The following is a 19,177-nucleotide window of genomic DNA, read 5'->3' as shown; positions in this document are numbered from 1 at the left end:
AAGAGACCCTCATCTCTTCATTTTGAAAGGTTGAATGAGAATTTGCATCAAATTGTTGATGAAATTCATACTCACATTTGTTGATATTCACTTACGCAAAGATCAAGTTTGACCAAAAGTTGACCAGATTTAACCACGGTTGAATTGAGTTGACTAGTTTGAAAAAGAATTTTGAAATAATTAAACAAAATTATTTAATTAAATGGAGTACTTACTTCTAATTAATTAAACAAAATTATTTAATTGAATGAGAAGCCATTCCTAATTAACTAAATGAAGTTATTTCATTAAATAAGAAAAGTGTCTTTAAGTAATTAAAGATTGTTTAATTAAATAGAAAAAGTAATTATGAGAGCATATCTCATTTTATAAAATTAAATATCTCAACAAAATCTCTCTTCAGTTCAAAAAGAGAAATTTTCAGTTCAAATCTATTAACTCCCTTTAATTTGAAAATCTCCCTTTATGACTGAACTTCACCTTTAATCTTGACCGTTGATTGAAATCGATCTCTACCGTTGATGAATTCAAGTAAAGTCTATTTAAGAGACCCTCATCTCTTTGTTTTGAAAGGTTAAATGAGAATTTGCATCGAATTGTCTGAAATTCATACTCACATTTGCTCATATTCACATACGCAAAGATCAAGTTTGACCAAAAGTTGACCAAATTTAACCACAGTTGACTTGAGTTGACTAATTTCAAAAATAATTTAAAAATAATTAAACGAAATTATTTAATTAAATGGAGTACTTACTTCTAATTAATTAAACGAAGTTATTTAATTAAATGAGAAGTCATTCCTAATTAATTAAATGAAGTTATTTAATTAAATAAAAAAAGTGTTTCTAATTAATTAAAGATTATTTAATTAAATAGAAAAAGTAATTATGAGAGCATATCTCATTTTATTAAATTAAATATCTCAACAAAATATCTCTTCAGTTCAAAATGAGAAATTTCCAGTTGACTATTGATAAAAAATGAGTTAAATGAGTTAACTCTTTTTTCTACTCAAATTGAATTAGTTAACTCCTTATTTTATTCAAATTAAATCTGTTAACTCCCTTTAATTTGGAAATCTCACTTTATGACTGAACTTCACCTTTAATTCTGACCGTTGAATGAAATCGATCTCAATCATTGATGAATTCCAGGAAAGTCTATTTAAGATACCCTCATCTCTTCATTTTGAAAGGTTGAATGAGAATTTGCACCAAATTGTTGCTGGAATTCATACTCACATTTGTTCATATTCACATACGCAAAGATCAAGTTTTACCAAATGTTGACAAGATTTAACCACAGTTGACTTGAGTTGACTAGTTTCGAAAAGAATTTTGAAATAATTAAACGAAATTATTTAATTAAATGGAGTACTTACTTCTAATTAATTAAAAAAAATTATTTAATTAAATGAGAAGCCATTCCTAATTAATTAAATGAAGTTATTTAATTAAATAAGAAAAGTGTCTCTAATTAATTAAAGATTATTTAATTAAATAGAAAAAGTAATTATGAGAGCATATCTCATTTTATTAAATTAAATATCTCAACAAAATCTCTCTTCAGTTCAAAAAGGGAAATTTTCAGTTCACTATTGATAAAAAATGAGTTAACTTAATTAACTCTTTTTTCTACTCAAATTGAATCAATCAACTTCTTATTTTACTTAAATTATATCTGTTAACTCTCTTTAATTTGGAAATCTCCCTTTATGATTGAACTACACCTTTAATCCTGACCGTTAAGTGCAGTTGATCTCAACCGTTGATGAATTCTAGGAAAGTCTATTTAAGAGACCCTCATCTCTTCATTTTGAAAAGTTGAATGAGAATTTGCATCGAATTGTTGCTGGAATTCATACTCACATTTGCTCATATTCACATATGCAAAGATCAAGTTTGACCAAAAGTTGACCAGATTTAACCATGATTGACTTGAGTTGACTAGTTTCGAAAAGAATTTTTAAATAATTAAACGAAATTATTTAATTAAATGGAGTACTTACTTCTAATTGATTAAACAAAGTTATTTAATTAAATGAGAAGCCATTCCTAATTAATTAAATGAAGTTATTTAATTAAATAAGAAAAGTGTCTCTAATTAATTAAAGATTATTTAATTAAATAGGAAAAGTAATTATGAGAGCATATCTCATTTTAAATTAAATATCTCAACAAAATCTCTCTTCAGTTCAGAAAGGGAAATTTCCAGTTCACTACTGATCAAAAATGAGTTAAATCAGTAAACTCCTTTTTCTACTCAAATTGAATCAATTAATTCCTTATTTTAGTCAAATTAAATTTGTTAACTGTGTTTAATTTGGAAATCTCCCTTTATGACTGAACTTCACCTTTAATCCTGACCGATGATTGAAATTGATCTCAACCATTGATGAATTTCAGAAAAGTCTATTTAAGAGACCCTCATCTCTTCATTTTGAAAGGTTGAATGAGAATTTGTGTCGAATTGTTGCTAAAATTCATACTCACATTTTCTCATATTCACATACGCAAAGATCAAGTTTGACCAAAAGTTGACCAAATTTAACCACGGTTGACTTGAGCTGACTAGTTTCGAATTTTTTTTGACATAATTAAACTAAATTATTTAATTAAATGGAGTACTTACTTCTAATTAATTAAACAAAGTTATTTAATTAAATGAGAAGCCATTCCTAATTAATTAAATGAAATTATTTAATTAAATATGAAAAGTGACTTTAATTAATTAAAAATTATTTAATTAAATAGAAAAAGTATTTATGAGAGCATATCTCATTTTATTAAATTAAATATCTCAACAAAATCTCTCTTGAGTTCAAAAAGAGAAATCTGTAAACTCCCTTTAATTTGGAAATTTTCCTTTATAATTGAACTTCACCTTTAATCCTGAGCGTTGATTGAAATAGATCTCAACCGTTGATGAATTCCAAGAAAGTCTATTTAAGAGACCCTCATCTCTACATTTTGAAAGGTTGAATGAGAATTTGCATTGAATTGTTGCTGAAATTCATACTCACATTTGCTCAAATTCACATACGCAAAGATCAAGTTTGACAAAAAGTTGACCAAATTTAACCATGGTTGACTTGAGCTGACTAGTTTCGAAAATAATTTTGACATAATTAAACTAAATTATTTAATTAAATGGAGTACTTACTTCTAATTAATTAAACAAAATTATTTAATTAAATGAGAAGACATTCCTAATTAATTAAATGAAGTTATTTAATTAAATAAGAAAAGTGCCTCTAATTAATTAAAGAATATTTAATTAAATAGAAAAAGTAATTATGAGAGCATATCTCATTTTATTAAATTAAATATCTCGATAAAAATTTTCTTTAGTTCAAAAAGGAAATTTTTTAGTTCACTATTGATAAAAAATGAGTTAAATCAGTTGACTCCTTTTTCTACTCAAATTGAATCAATTAACTTCTTATTTGACTCAAATTAAATCTGTTAACTCCCTTTAATTTAGAAATCTCCCTTTATGACTGAACTTCACCTTTAATCCTGCCCCTTGATTGAAATCGATCTCAACTGTTGATGAATTTACGGAAAGTCTATTTAAGAGACCCTCATCTCCTCATTTTGAAATGTTGAATGAGAATTTGCATCGAATTGTTGTTGCAATTCATACTCACATTTGCTCATATTCACATACGCAAAGATCAAGTTTGACCAAAAGTTGACCAGATTTAACCATGGTTGACTTGAGTTGAGTAGTTTTGAAAAAAAATTTGAAATAATTAAATGAAATTATTTTATTAAATGGAGTACTTACTTCTAATTAATTAAACAAAGTTATTTAATTAAATGAGAAGCCATTCCTAATTAATTAAATGAAGTTATTTAATTAAATAAGTAAAGTGCCTCTAATTAATTAAAGATTATTTAATTAAATAGAAAAAGTAATTATGAGAGCATATCTCATTTTATTAAATTAAATATCTCAACAAAATCTCTCTTCAGTTCAAAAAGGGAAATTTTCAGTTCACTATTGATAAAAAATGAGTTAAATTAGTTAACTTTTTTTTCTACTCAAATTGAATCAGTTAACTCCTTATTTTACTCAAATTAAATCTGTTAACTCCCTTTAATTTGGAAATCTTCCTTTATGACTGAACTTCATGTTTAATCCTGACTGTTGATTGAAATTGATCTCAAAGGTTGATGAATTTTAGGAAAGTCTATTTAAGAGACCCTCATCTCTTCATTTTGACAAATTGAATGAGAATTTGCATCGAATTGTTACTTGAATTCATACTCATATTTGCTCATATTCAGATACGCAAAGATCAAGTTTGACCAAAAGTTGACCAGATTTAACACGGTTGACTTGTGTTGACTAGTTTCGAAAAGAATTTTGAAATAATTAAATGAAATTATTTAATTAAACGGAGTACTTACTTCTAATTAATTAAAGAAAGGTATTTAATTAAATGAGAAGCCATTCCTAATTAATTAAATGAAGTTATTTAATTAAATAAGAAAAGTGACTCTAATTAATTATAGATTATTTAATTAAATAGAAAAAGTAATTATGAGAGCATACGTCATTTTATTAAATTAAATATCTCAACAAAATCTCTCTTTAGTTCAAAAATGAAAATTTTTAGTTTACTATTGATAAAAAATGAGTTAAATCAGTTAACTTCTTTTTCTACTCAAATTGAATCAATCAACTTCTTATTTTACTCAAATTATATCTGTTAACTCCCTTTAATTTGGAAATCTCCCTTTATGACTGAACTTCACCTTTAATCCTGACTGTTGATTGCAGTTGATCTCAACCGTTGATGAATTCCAGGAAAGTCTATTTAAGAGACCCTCATCTCTTCATTTTGAAAAGTTGAATGAGAATTTGCATCAAATTGTTGCTGGAATTCATACTCACATTTGCTCATATTCACATACGCAAAGATCAAGTTTGACCAAAAGTTGACTAGATTTAACCACGATTGACTTGAGTTGACTAGTTTCGAAAAGAATTTTTAAATATTTAAACGAAATTATTTAATTAAATGGAGTACTTACTTTTAATTAATTAAACAAAGTTATTTAATTAAATGAGAAGTCATTCCTAATTAATTAAATGAAGTTATTTAATTAAATAAGAAAAGTGTCTCTAATTAATTAAAGATTATTTAATTAAATAGAAAAAGTAATTTTGAGAGCATATCTCATTTTATTAAATTAAATATCTTAACAAAATCTCTCTTTAGTTCAAAAAGGGAAATTTCCAGTTCACTATTGATTAAAAATGAGTTAAATCAGTTAACTCATTTTTCTACTCAAATTGAATCAGTTAACTCCTTATTTTACTCAAATTAAATCTGTTAACTCCCTTTAATTTGAAAATCTCGCTTTATGACTTAACTTCACCTTTAATCCTGAACGTTGATTGAAATCAATCTCAACCGTTGATGAATTTCAGAAAAGTCTATTTAAGAGACCCTTATCTCTTCATGTAATGCCCCGCCAAGGGATCCAAAGAATTTTACTAAATTTGCCAAACAATTTTTTTTTAAATATTAAAGATAAAACCATTCATAACATTTGCGGAAGCAATAGCAACAATTCAAATGAAAATAAACATAACATATATACATAACAGGCTACATTCTTTAAATATCCCTTAACGTTGTATCACATCTAAATTAACTATTCATCTAACATTCCATCCTTATGAAATAGCAATTATACATCCAATGTACTTAAACAATATACAAGTGTCTTTTTGTAATTATATTTTAGTTTAGCTCAATCATCCACTGTACATATCATAGGGTATGAAAAGCTTAAAAGAATAAACATCCAATTAAATAAAGTACATCATCATCATCTATATTAATCCATGATGCAATAACATAAATGAAAACTACATATCATACATGATACATCATCACAAAAGATGTAAACATCCATCACAAAAGATAACCATATATCACAAACATAAATAACTAAGTGCACGGTTCCTTCCAACCGTAAATAGCATCATTAAACCATCGTCGACCTTAGCCATCCCTCCGTGCGTAACATTCCAAAGCACCGAAGAGATCATCGGTATTAACATAATAGGAATGTCACTCCTAAAACATCCTACTAACATGCAAAGTAAAGGATAATAAATCATCAACTAACATATGCAAAGTAAAGCAAATCATCAATATAAGAAACATACCAGTAAATACATTCATCATAAGGTATATTATCTATCATAATGCTCCAAGAACATAATGAAGAATAAATACCAACCAAGGATACTCCAACCACGATGTCTCGGACGGATCTCAAATGATAAGAGTGAAAATACACTACCACCCGACTGCGTGGAACCTAAGTGGTCCACTCCCACCATGCTGAGGAGATAATCTCAAGTCCCAAATAGGATATCAATACACATAGTGTAAAAAGTTCAGGAATCCTAAAAGTAAACTAACTCAAAGGTTCCATCACACAAAACTGACATCTAATTCCCAGAGGCACACAAAGACATGTAGGAAACTTACTCTGCAAGCTAGAAAGTGTCATCGCAATTACCATGTACAAGTTACCCTGGCAATTAGCTAAACTCCATTGGTCCATACTGATCTCATGCGGCCACTAGTATCCTCTCATACTGACAAGGCATACTACAAAATGCACGATCGCAACCATGCATTCTCACTACTCCCATCCTAGCCTGTACAAGCACTCAAAGCATGGGCGAGAACATCAAAACAATTATCTTTTTAGGTTCATTTAATCCTCATTTAGTGTTTAAATGTTATCACTTATTAACCAAACTTACAATGAGTTACCCTGGTAGCCACTTAGGGCCTCGGCCCCCATTGCAAGCCACTTCCTAACACTACAAGTAGATTACCTACCCTAAGCTCATGGAATCATAAATCTCAAAATCATAAAAGATAATCCATAATAAAATCATCAAATATGCAGAAAAGTATCAAATATTCATAATAAAAATCATCAAATCTCCAAGATAAGAATCATCAATTCTCCATGAGCATCTGAAAAAGCATTCATAGAAAATCATGACCACAACAGTTCTCTATTGGCAACTGAAGGCATCACTGATAATCATAAGTATCAATTGGTTCTCAATAATCAAAATATATCTCAAGATAAATGGTTCTCAACAAGCAACCAAGAATATCTCAAAATCATACTGATCGAAGACTCCAAAATGTTTGAGTCAAACATGTCATCATCAAGAAATAAATCCATATTTCAGTCCCATCATGGCGACTAGAAAGTAATCCAAAAATAACTAATCGATGACTCAAAAATGATTAGCTCAAGTGTCTCATACATATACCTCTCAGCTTCACACATGAAGACTAATAAACAATAACAATCAGTAAATACAAACATTTCATAGAGCATACGATCACATTACCATGGTTGGGCTTATAGAGATCAAGACAAAATAAGATCAACATGCCATCACATCTCATAACCCCTGAGTCTCTGGTAACATCCTAGGACTAGTCAACACTAGTCAACCCAAAACCCAAAACAAGAAGCATATAGAATACACGATGCAGACACATATTTTGATTTACTAAATTCACATAGTTGAATAATGTGTAGGAGTTTCCAGTTTTCTGTTTGCAAGTATACTTCAAGTGTTTTAAGTTTCATCATTTGACCTACAAGTCAACCCATTTGTTCTCCGATAGCATTACCCTTCCATTATTAAGAATTACATTCTAAGAATAACTTAAGGATAAATATTCACTAAACTGATCATCATTGACCTTAATTAAATTGTCCTTTATATTTAACCATGATCCATATTCTAATTGATTAACCTTTCAATTTTTTTAGGATCATTATTCGTTATATTATAAGAAGACCAATTATCATTCTTCGAATAAGAGATTATAATTTTATTAAAATGATCAATTAAATCAAAAAATTAACATAGGTACACCATCCATGATCTATTAACATCTAATAGTTTCCAATTCAATAATACTAAGTCTCACCATTAAAACATCTAAGGTCGTTATTCAAGTCATGAGAGTACAACTTATCAACTTCGATATAAATACTTCACAACTTTGCTAGAGAAATCGATATTAGCATATCAATTAAAACACTATTACATAACTTGATTATTAATTAAATCTAATTAACTCTAATTAATTTAATTAATAATTACATATCCAATGCAACATTCCAATTAATATCAGTTGACTAATAACTAACTATAATTCTGTATGATAAAAGTCAACTATAATTCAATACTCAAAAGATCATATTAATAATTCAATAATAATTATTCAAAATCTTAAATGACCATATTCGTCATCTTTCAAAGAACACCAACATTTTCTTAACAAATTCGTATTATCATTAATCTTTTCAAATAAGACTCTATCGCACAACTTAATTATTAATATCATAATTATAATATCAACTCAATGAATATCAATTGATTAAAAGTCAATTATAATCCAACTCCAAAAATTATTATCTTTTACCAAACTTCAATCAATAAATAATCTCCACTAGATTAACTCTAATCAAATTTGTTGATATCTATTTAAACCATTATTTATTAATAGTTTGCTAGTCCTTACAAACATTAATAAATAATAAACTCCTCAAACTATACATACTCGATCTATAGAATCCTTCCATAAACTCATTAGTTAATATTTGGCTAACTCTTAACTCCATTAAGGTATTCAAACGTATTAACCAATAACATAATAATTCAGTCTTAATCCAATATCATTTAGAGTTTCTAAATTTAAATCAACAGAATATAAATTATCATCTTACAATTATTTAATCAACCATTAGACTCCATTTTCTAATTGTTCTAATAATATTTTGTCTATATAAACGTTGTTTGAAAGAGATCCTTATCACAAACCAATAAGACTCATTGTTGATTTTAACATGAATAATCTCCAAATTTTTAACATTATCTTCTTCATTAAATAATTCTAATATTGTTTAATATATATTAAATAGTATTCAATATACATTATAAAAAATCTACTATATAAACCATATTTAAATCTCTTTTCTTTTAATTTTCTCTAATTTAAAAAATCTATTTACTTAGATTGACTAATAATTAATTACACTTCTACTATTAATTAATCTTAATTAAATTTGATTTAATTTGATTAAATAATAAACCATATAAAACTAATGCATATTAATAAGATTCTATTAAGGGAAGATTGCAATAATATCTTTAATTCATTTCATGCTTTGAAATATATTATTTTTGTGAAGTTTAAGTATAAAGAACTCTTGGTTATGGAAAATGGAGAAATATCTGTCCTTGAATAAAAAAGTTTCAGTACGACGGCCATATCTCCCTAATGAACCATTGGATCGGGCTGAAATTTAAATATGTTGGAGAGGGCCAAGTTGCGCCAATTTTGATTGGAGCCATCGAATAAATTCGATCTCGATAAAAAGTTATGAATGACTAAGCTCGGGTCTATCCGAAGGGCAATGACAGAACAATTAAAAATTTTCTTCTTAAAAGGTAATTGTTCTCTAAATTTACCCATTCATCCATCTAATAGGTCTGTCCATACCCATCTGAAAATATAATTTGATAGAAAGATTACATCTAATCATACGAATTTTCAACTTAGAATTTCTATTTTAATTTCAAATCTTGTCTATCTAATTTCACAATATAAATTCGAACCCAAACTCGATTAAGATCTAATTATTTCTCTTTAATTGGATCTAAAAATTTTCTATTATTTTCTTCTCATCCAAATAAAATATCTAGATTCCAATTTCAAATACAGAGAGTATTCAGACACATAAAACAGATATGATGAAGACAGGAAGAGAAAGAGTGCAAAGGGAATATGAGAATATCACGAGTGCACCTGGACACTGATGCTAATTTGCCATGCCTCAGAAGTCCATAGAAAATCCCTTCCTTCTCCATCATTCACAATTCTTACAAGAATCCAAGTCGATCGAATCCTCCAAGTGATTAGAAGAGCTAGAAGGAGCATAGAAGCAAGTAGAAACTATATGAGTATATGAATCTTCTCCCCTGCATGTAAGCTTTGAAGTTTCTATTTTTTTTTAGCTTGTAGCTCGAGGCTTTCATTAAGCTTGTAGCTTCCATTAAGATTTTCATTTAAGCTTCTATGAATCTCTGAATATCAAGAGCTCTCAAGAAACCTTTGGAGTGCTTTTTGAAACCGCTGAAAGGTGTCACCAACTAAACATGGGTCTTTTCCAATTCTTTTTGATGAGTCATAGAATTGTAGACACCTTGTGCTTAATTGATGCACTAACCTCCGTGTTGACACATGTTAATTCTCATGCAAGCTTATAACTCCAATTTACTTTTTAAATAATCTCTATTTAAATTTTATAACTTTCATTTTAATTTTTATAACTTTTATTATTATTATTTTATTTATTACTTTATTATTATTTTATAATTATTATTAATTTTAATTTCTAGTTTTCTTTTATTTAATTTTTTTTCTCCAATAATTCACATTTAATTAATTACAATCAAAATATAAAAGATCATGATATTTTATTAATTTTCTCAAATAAATAATTTATTAATTAAATCTATTTATTAAGACTTAATTATGGAAAATTCACCATAGACCTCCAAGATAAAATATGAAAACCCATCATAGAACAAATCATACAAAATAAATCTAAAGGGTTAAAAATCACGAAATATGTCATCCGACACATTCGGTGGGTATTCAACTCAGATACTTGTCCTAATTTTCCAATAAGGACAAATGGCTCAAAGGGTTGGGATTTGAACTTGAGAATTTATCTCTCCTCTCTTATCATTGAGATAATGTGATAGGGTACACTCATCCAGACAATTCAGAAAAGTCGATACCTAGTACCTGCAACCTGCATAAAAATCATGCATGTACAAACACAATATATACTAAACTAAACAGACAATGGTAGGAAGTGGTGCATCGTGTAGATCCCGACTAGAAGGTGACTACGACTCCCTTCCTTAACCACATCAGACACGCCATACAAAAGAAAACACGCAAGGTAAATACACACACCATACACATGCAAGTATGGGGTAAGTATCCATAACAAAGCATGTATGATAATAAATTATCTTAATAATCATCATTAATAATTGAAAGCAATGTAATAATCATCATCAATAATTGTAAACACTAAAAATAATCATCATATATACATTAAATGTAGAGTCTAAGTAATCTCATCACATAATAAACTGAATCCATAGCACAATATCTGATCATCTCAAAAAAATGCTGCTAACCAACAACATAAAACTAGCTCTAAAAGAGTTCAGCAATGATAACAAAATGTTGACCAGGGGCAGGCACTAAACTTCATTTTTTAAGGTTAAATGAGAATTTGCATCGAATTGTTGCTAGAATTCATACTCACATGTGCTCATATTCACATACGCAAAGATCAAGTTTGACCAAAAGTTGACCAGATTTAACCACGGTTGACTTGAGTTGACTAGTTTCAAAAAGAATTTTGAAAGAATTAAACAAAATTATTTAATTAAATGGAGTACTTACTTCTAATTAATTCAACAAAGTTATTTAATTAAATGAGAAGTCATTCCTAATTAATTAAATGAAAATATATAATTAAATAAGAAAAGTGTCTCTAATTAATTAAAGATTATTTAATTAAATAGAAAAAGTAATTATGAGAGCATATCTCATTTATTAAATTAAATATCTCAACAAAATTTCACTTCAGTTCAAAAAGGGAAATTTCTAGTTCACTATTGATAAAAAAATGAGTTAAATCAGTTGACTCTTTTTTCTACTCAAATTGAATCAGTTAACTCCTTATTTTACTCAAATTAAATCATTTAACTCCCTTTAATTTGAAAGTCTACCTTTATGACTAAACATCACCTTTAATCCTGACCGTTGATTGAAATCGATCTCAACCATTGATGAATTATAAGAAAGTCTGTTTAAGAGACCGTCATCTCTTCATTTTGAAAAGTTGAATGAGAATTTGCATTGAATTGTTGCTGGAATTCATACTCATATTTGCTCATATTCACATACGCAAATATCAAGTTTCACCAAAAGTTGACTAGATTTAACCACAGTTGACTTGAGTTGACTAGTTTCAAAAAGAATTTTGAAATAATTAAACGAAATTATTTAATTAAATAGAGTACTTACTTCCAATTAATTAAACAAAGTTATTTAATTAAATTAGAAGCCATTCTTAATTAATTAAATGAAGTTATTTAATTAAATAAGAAAAGTGTCTCTAATTAATTAGAGATTATTTAATTAAATAGAAAAAGTAATTATGAGAGCATGTCTCATTTTATTAAATTAAATATCTGAACAAAATCTCTCTTCAGTTCAAAAAGGGAAATTTCCAATTCACTATTGATAAAAAATGAGTTCAATCAGTTGACTCCTTTTTCTACTCAAATTGAATCAGTTAACTCCTTATTTTACTCAAATTATATCTGTTAACTCCCTTTTATTTGAAAATCTTCCTTTATGACTGAATTTCACCTTTAATCCTGATTGTTGATTGAAATCGACCTCAACCATTGATGAGTTCCATGAAAGTTTATTTAAGAGACCCTCATCTATTCATTTTGAACAGTTGAATGAGAATTTGAATCGAATTGTTGCTGGAATTCATACTCACATTTGGTCATATTCACATACGCAAAGATCAAGTTTGACTAAATGTTGACCAGGTTTAACCACGGTTGACTTGAGTTGACTAGTATCAAAAAAAATTTTTAAATAATTAAAAAAAATTATTTAATTAAATAGAGTACTTACTTCTAATTAATTAAACAAAGCTATCTAATTAAATGAGAAGCCATTCCTAATAATTAAATAAAAAAAGTGTCTCTAATTAATTAAAGATTATTTAGTTAAATAGAAAAAGTAATTATGAGAGCATATCTCATTTTATTAAACTAAATATCTCAACAAAATCTCTCTTTAGTTCAAAAAGAGAAATTTTCAGTTCACTATTGATAAAAAATGAGTTAAATCAGTTGACTCCTTTTTCTACTCAAATTCAATCACTTAACTCCTTATTTCACTCAAATTAAATATGTTAACTTCTTCTAACTTAGAAATCTCCCTTTATGACTGAACTTCACCTTTAATCCTAACCGTTGATTGAAATCGATCTCAACCGTTTATGAATTTTAGGAAAGTCTATTTAAGAGATCCTTATCTCTTCATTTTGAAAGGTTGAATGAGAATTTGCATCGGATTGTTGCTGGAATTCATACTCACATTTTCTCATATTCACATACGCAAAGATCAAGTTTGACCAAAAGTTGACCAGATTTAACTACGGTTGACTTGAGTTGACTAGTTTGGAAATTTTTTTTGAAATAATTAAACGAAATTATTTAATTAAATAGAGTACTTACTCCTAATTAATTAAAAAAGTTATTTAATTAAATGAGAAGCCATTCCTAATTAATTAAATGAAGTTATTTAATTAAATAAGAAAAGTGTCTCGAATTAATTAAAAATTATTTAATTAAATAGAAAAAGTAATTATTAGAGCATATCTAATTTTATTAAATTAAATATCTCAATAAAATCTTTCTTCAGTTTAAAAAGGGAAATTTTTAGTTCACTATTGATAAAAAATGAGTTAAATCAGTTGACTTATTTTTCTACTCAAATTGAATCAGTTAACTCCTTATTTTACTCAAACTAAATCTGTTAACTCCCTTTAATTTAGAAATCTCCCTTTATGACTGAACTTCACCTTTAATCTTGACCGTTGATTGAAATCGATCTCAACCGTTGATGAATTCTAAGAAAGTCTATTTAAAAGACCCTCATCTCGTCATTTTGAAAGGTTGAATGAGAATTTGCATCGAATTGTTGCTGGAATTCATACTCACATTTGGTCATATTCACATACGCAAAGATCAAGTTTGACCAAAAGTTGACCAGATTTAACCACAGCTGACTTGAGTTGACTAGTTTCGAAAAAAAATTGAAATAATTAAATGAAATTATTTAATTAAATGGAGTACTTACTTCTAATTAATTAAACAAAGATATTTAATTAAATGAGAAGCCATTCTTAATTAATTAAATGAAGTTATTTAATTAAATAAGAAAAGTGTCTCTAATTAATTAAAGATTATTTAATTAAATAGAAAAATTAATTATGAGAGCATTGCTCATTTTATTAAATTAAATATCTCAACAAAATCTCTCTTCAATTCAAAAAGAAAAATTTCTAGTTCACTATTGATCAAAAATGAGTTAAATCAGTTGACTCTTTTTTCTACTTAAATTGAATTAGTTAACTCTTTATTTTACTCAAATTAAATACGTTAACTCCTTTTAATTTGGAAATCTCCTTTTATAACTGAACTTCACCTTTAATCCTGACTGTTGATTGAAATGGATCTCAAGAAGTTGATGAATTCCAGGAAAGCCTATTTAAGAGACCCTCATCTCTTCGTTTTGAAAGGTTGAATGAGAATTTGCATCGAATTGTTGCTAGAATTCATACTCACATTTGATCATATTCACATACGCAAAGATCAAGTTTGATCAAAAGTTGACCAGATTTAACCACGGTTGACTTTGAGTTGGTTAGGTTCAAATTTTTTTTTGAAATAATTAAACGAAATTATTTAATTAAATGGAGTTCTTACTTCTAATTAATTAAATGAGAAGCCATTCCTAATTAATTAAATGAAGTTATTTAATTAAATAAGAAAAGTGTTTCTAATTAATTAAAGATTATTTAATTAAATAGAAAAAGTAATTATGAGAGCATATCTCATTTTATTAAATTAAATATCTCAACAAAATCTCTCTTCAGTTCAAAAAGAGAAATTTTCAATTTACTATTGATAAAAAATGAGTTAAATCAGTTGACTCCTTTTTCTACTAAAATTGAATTAGTTAACTCCTTATTTTACTCAAATTAAATCTGTTAACTCCGTTTAATTTGGAAATCTCCCTTTATGACTGAACTTAACCTTTAATCCTGACCGTTGATTGGAATCAATCTCAACCATTGATGAATTCTAGGAAAGTCTTTTTAAGAGACCCTCACCTCTTCATTTTGAAAGGTTGAATGAGAATTTGCATCGAATTGTTGCTGGAATTCATACTCACATTTGCTCATATTCACATACGTAAAGATCAAGTTTGACCAAAAGTTGACCAGATTTTACCACGATTGACTTGAGTGGACTAGTTTGAAAAATAATTTTGAAATAATTAAACGAAATTATTTAATTAAATTGAGTACTTACTTCTAATTAATTAAATAAAGTTATTTAATTTAAAGAGAAGCCATTCCTAATGTAGTGTCTGCCCTTGGTTCACATTTTGTTATCGTTGCTGAACTCTTTTAGAACTAGTTTTATGTTGTTGGTTAGTAGCATTCTTTTGCGATTATCAGATATTGTGCTATGGATTCAGTTTATTATGTGATGAGATTTCTTAGACTCTACATTTCATGTATGTATGATGATTATTTTTAGTGTTCACAATTATTGATGATGATTATTACATTGTTTTCAATTATTAATGATGATTAGTAAGATGATTTATTATCATATGTGCTTTCTTATGGATACTTACCCCATACTTGCATGTGTATGGTGTGCGTGTTTGCCTTGTGTGTTTGCTTTTGTATGGCGTGTCTGATGTGGTTAAGGAAGGGAGACGTAGTCACTTGCTAGTTGGGATCTACACGATGCACCACTTCTTACCATTGTCTGTTTAGTTTTTGTATATATTGTGTTTGTACATGCATGATTTTTATGCAGGTTGCAGGTACTGGGTATCGACTTCTCTAAATTGCCAAGATGAGCGTACCCTATCACATTATCTCAATGATAAGAGAGGGGAGATAAATTCTCAAGTCCAAATCACAACTTTTTGAGCTATTTGTCTTAATTGAAAAATTAGGACAAGTATCTGAGTTGAATACCTACCGAATGTGTCGCATGACATATTTCATGATTTTTAACCCTTTAGATTTATTTTGTATGACTTGTTCTATGATGGGTTTTCATATTTTATCTTGGAGGTCTATGGTGAATTTTTCCATTAATTAAGTCTTAATAAATAGATTTAATTAATAAATTATTTATTTAAGAAAATTAGTAAATTATCATGATCTTTGATATTGTGATTGTAATTAATTGAATGTGAATTATTGGAGAAAAAGAATTAAATAAAATAAAACTAGAAATTAAAATTAATAATAATAATAAAGTAATAAATAAAATAATAATAATAAAAGTTATAAAAATTAAAATGAAAGTTATAAAATTTAAATAGAGATTATTTAAAAAGTAAATTGGAGTTATAAGCTTGCATGAGAATTAACGTGTCTCAACAATACGAGGGTTAGTGCATCAATTAAGCACAAGGTGTCTATAATTCTATGACTCATCAAAAAAGAATTGGAAAAGACCTATGCTTAGTTGGTGACACCTTTCAGCGATTTCATGAAGCAATCCAAAAGTTTCTTGAGAGTTCTTGATATTCAGGCATTCATAGAAGCTTAAATGAAAAGCTTAATGTAAGCTACAAAGTTAATGGAAGCCTAGAGCTACAAGCAAAAAAAAATAGAAACTTCAAAGCTTACATGCATGGGAGAAGATTCATATGCTCATATATTTTCTACTTGCTTCTATGCTCCTTCTAGCTCTTCTAATCACTTGAAAGATTCGATCGGCTTGGATTCTTGGAAGAATTGTGAATGATGTAGAAGGAAGGGATTTTCTATGGACTTCTGAGGCATGGCAAAATAGCATCAGTGTCTAGGTGCACTCGTGATATTCTCATATTCCCTTTGCACTCTTTCTCTTCCTGTCTTCATCATATCTGTTTTATGTGTCTGAATACTCTCTGTATTTGAAATTAGAATTTAGATATTTTATTTGGATGAGAAGAAAACAATAGAAAGATCCTAGATCCAATAAAAGAGAAATAATTAGATCTTAATCGGGTTTGAGTTCGAATTTATATTGTGAAATTAGATAGACAAGATTTGAAATTAAAATAGAAATTTTATGGTGAAAATTTGAATGATTAGATGTAACTTTTCTATCAATTATATTTTTAGATGCATATGAACAAACTCTTTTATGGTTAAATTTAGAGAACAATTATTTTAAGAGGAAATTCTTAATTCATCACAAATTGTCTTGTTGCTGCCCCTTGGGTAGACCCGAACTCAGTCATTCATAACTTTTTAATGAGATCGAATTTATTCAATCACTCTAGTCAGAATTGGCGCAACTTGGCCCTCTCCAACATATTTAAATTTTAGCTCGATCCAACGGTTCATTAGGGAGATATGGCCATCATACTGGGACTGTTTTATTCAAAGACGGATATTTCTCCATTTCCCATAACCAAGAGTTCTTTATCTTTAAACTTCACAAAAATAATAGATCAAAGCATGGAATGAATTAAGATATTATTGCAATCTTCTCTTATTAGAATCTTATTAATATGCATTAGGTTTATATAGTTTATTATCTAATCTAATTAAATCAAATTTAATTAAGATTAAATAATAGTAGAAGAAGTGTAATTAATTATTAGTCAATCTAAGTAAATGAATGAGAGAAAATTAAAAGAAAAGAGATTTTAATATAGTTTATATAATGGACTTTTTATAATGTATATTGAATACTATTTAATATATATTAAACAATTTTAGAGTTGTTTAATGAAGATGATAATGTTAAGAATGTGGAGATTATTCATGTTAAAATCTACAATGAGTCTTATTGGTTTGTGATAGGGATCTCTTTCAAACAACGTTTATATAGACAAAATATTATTAGAACAATTAGAAAATGGAGTCTAATGTTTGATTTTAATATTGATTAAATAATTGTAAGATGATAATTTATATTATGTTGATTTAAATTTAGAAACTCTGAATGATATTGGATTAAGACTAAATTATTATGTTATTGGTTAATACGTTAATGGAGTTAAGAGTTAGCCAAATATTAACTAATGAGTTTATGGAAGGATTCTATAGATCAAGTATGTATAGTTTAAGGAGTTTATTATTTATTAATATTTGTAAGGACTAGCAAACTATTAATAAATAATGGTTTAAATAAATATCAACAAATTTGATTAGAGTTAATCTAGTGGAGATTATTTATTGATTGAAGTTTGGTAAAAGATAATAATTTTTGGAGTTGGATTATAATTGATTTTTAATCAATTCATATTCATTGAGTTGATATTATAACTATGATATTAATAATTAAGTTGTGCGATAGAGTCTCATTTAAAAAGATTAATGATAATACGAATTGGTTAAGGGAATGTTGGTATTCTTTGAAAGATGACGAATATGGTTATTTAAAATTTTAATAAATTATTATTGAATTATTAATATGATCTTTTGAGTATTGAATTATAGTTGACTTTTATCATACAGAACTATAGTTAGTTATTAGTCAACTGATATTAATTGAAATGTTGCTATGATTATGTAATTATTAATTAAATCAATCAATGAGAGTTAATTAGATTTAATTAACAATTAAGTTAAGTAATGAAGATTTAATTGATATAATTCTTTTAATAAAATTGTAAAAATATTGATATCAAGTTGATAGGTCTTATTCTTATGACTTGAATGATGACCTTAGATATTTAATGGGGAAGACTTAGTAATATTTAATTGAGGACTATTAGAATATAGACCTATGTTAATTGATTGATGTAATTGATCATTTTAATAAAGTTATAATCTCTTATTCGAAGAATGTGTGAGGCCTCTCCCCGACCCATCGTAGCATAGTGATGCATTACTATTTTTTTTTTTGATATTCACGACTCGAGATGTCGAGACATTATCTGATGCTTAGAACATATTTTATTGTTTCATGTTGTGTGATATTATTTTCAGATATATTTGATGATTGTCATTTAATGTTTCATGTATATGTATGTTGATGAAATCAGTAAATGTAGGATTGAGACTTTGATTTAAGAGATTTTAAATGATTAAGAATTAAGTAGGATAAAGAAACCCTTATTGATGTATGTTTTAATATATGTGAATTTCTGAATACGTATACATTTATGTACATGTGATTTTACGGGACTACTGATGTGTGCAATGAGTGTGTAGATATTTTAGCCGAGAAA

The sequence above is a fragment of the Cupressus sempervirens genome, chromosome 6 (genome assembly GCF_028749045.1).
Source record: "Cupressus sempervirens isolate cs-2001-9-10 chromosome 6, ASM2874904v1, whole genome shotgun sequence".
NCBI lineage: Eukaryota > Viridiplantae > Streptophyta > Pinopsida > Cupressales > Cupressaceae > Cupressus > Cupressus sempervirens.
This window is presented reverse-complemented; position numbering follows the sequence as displayed.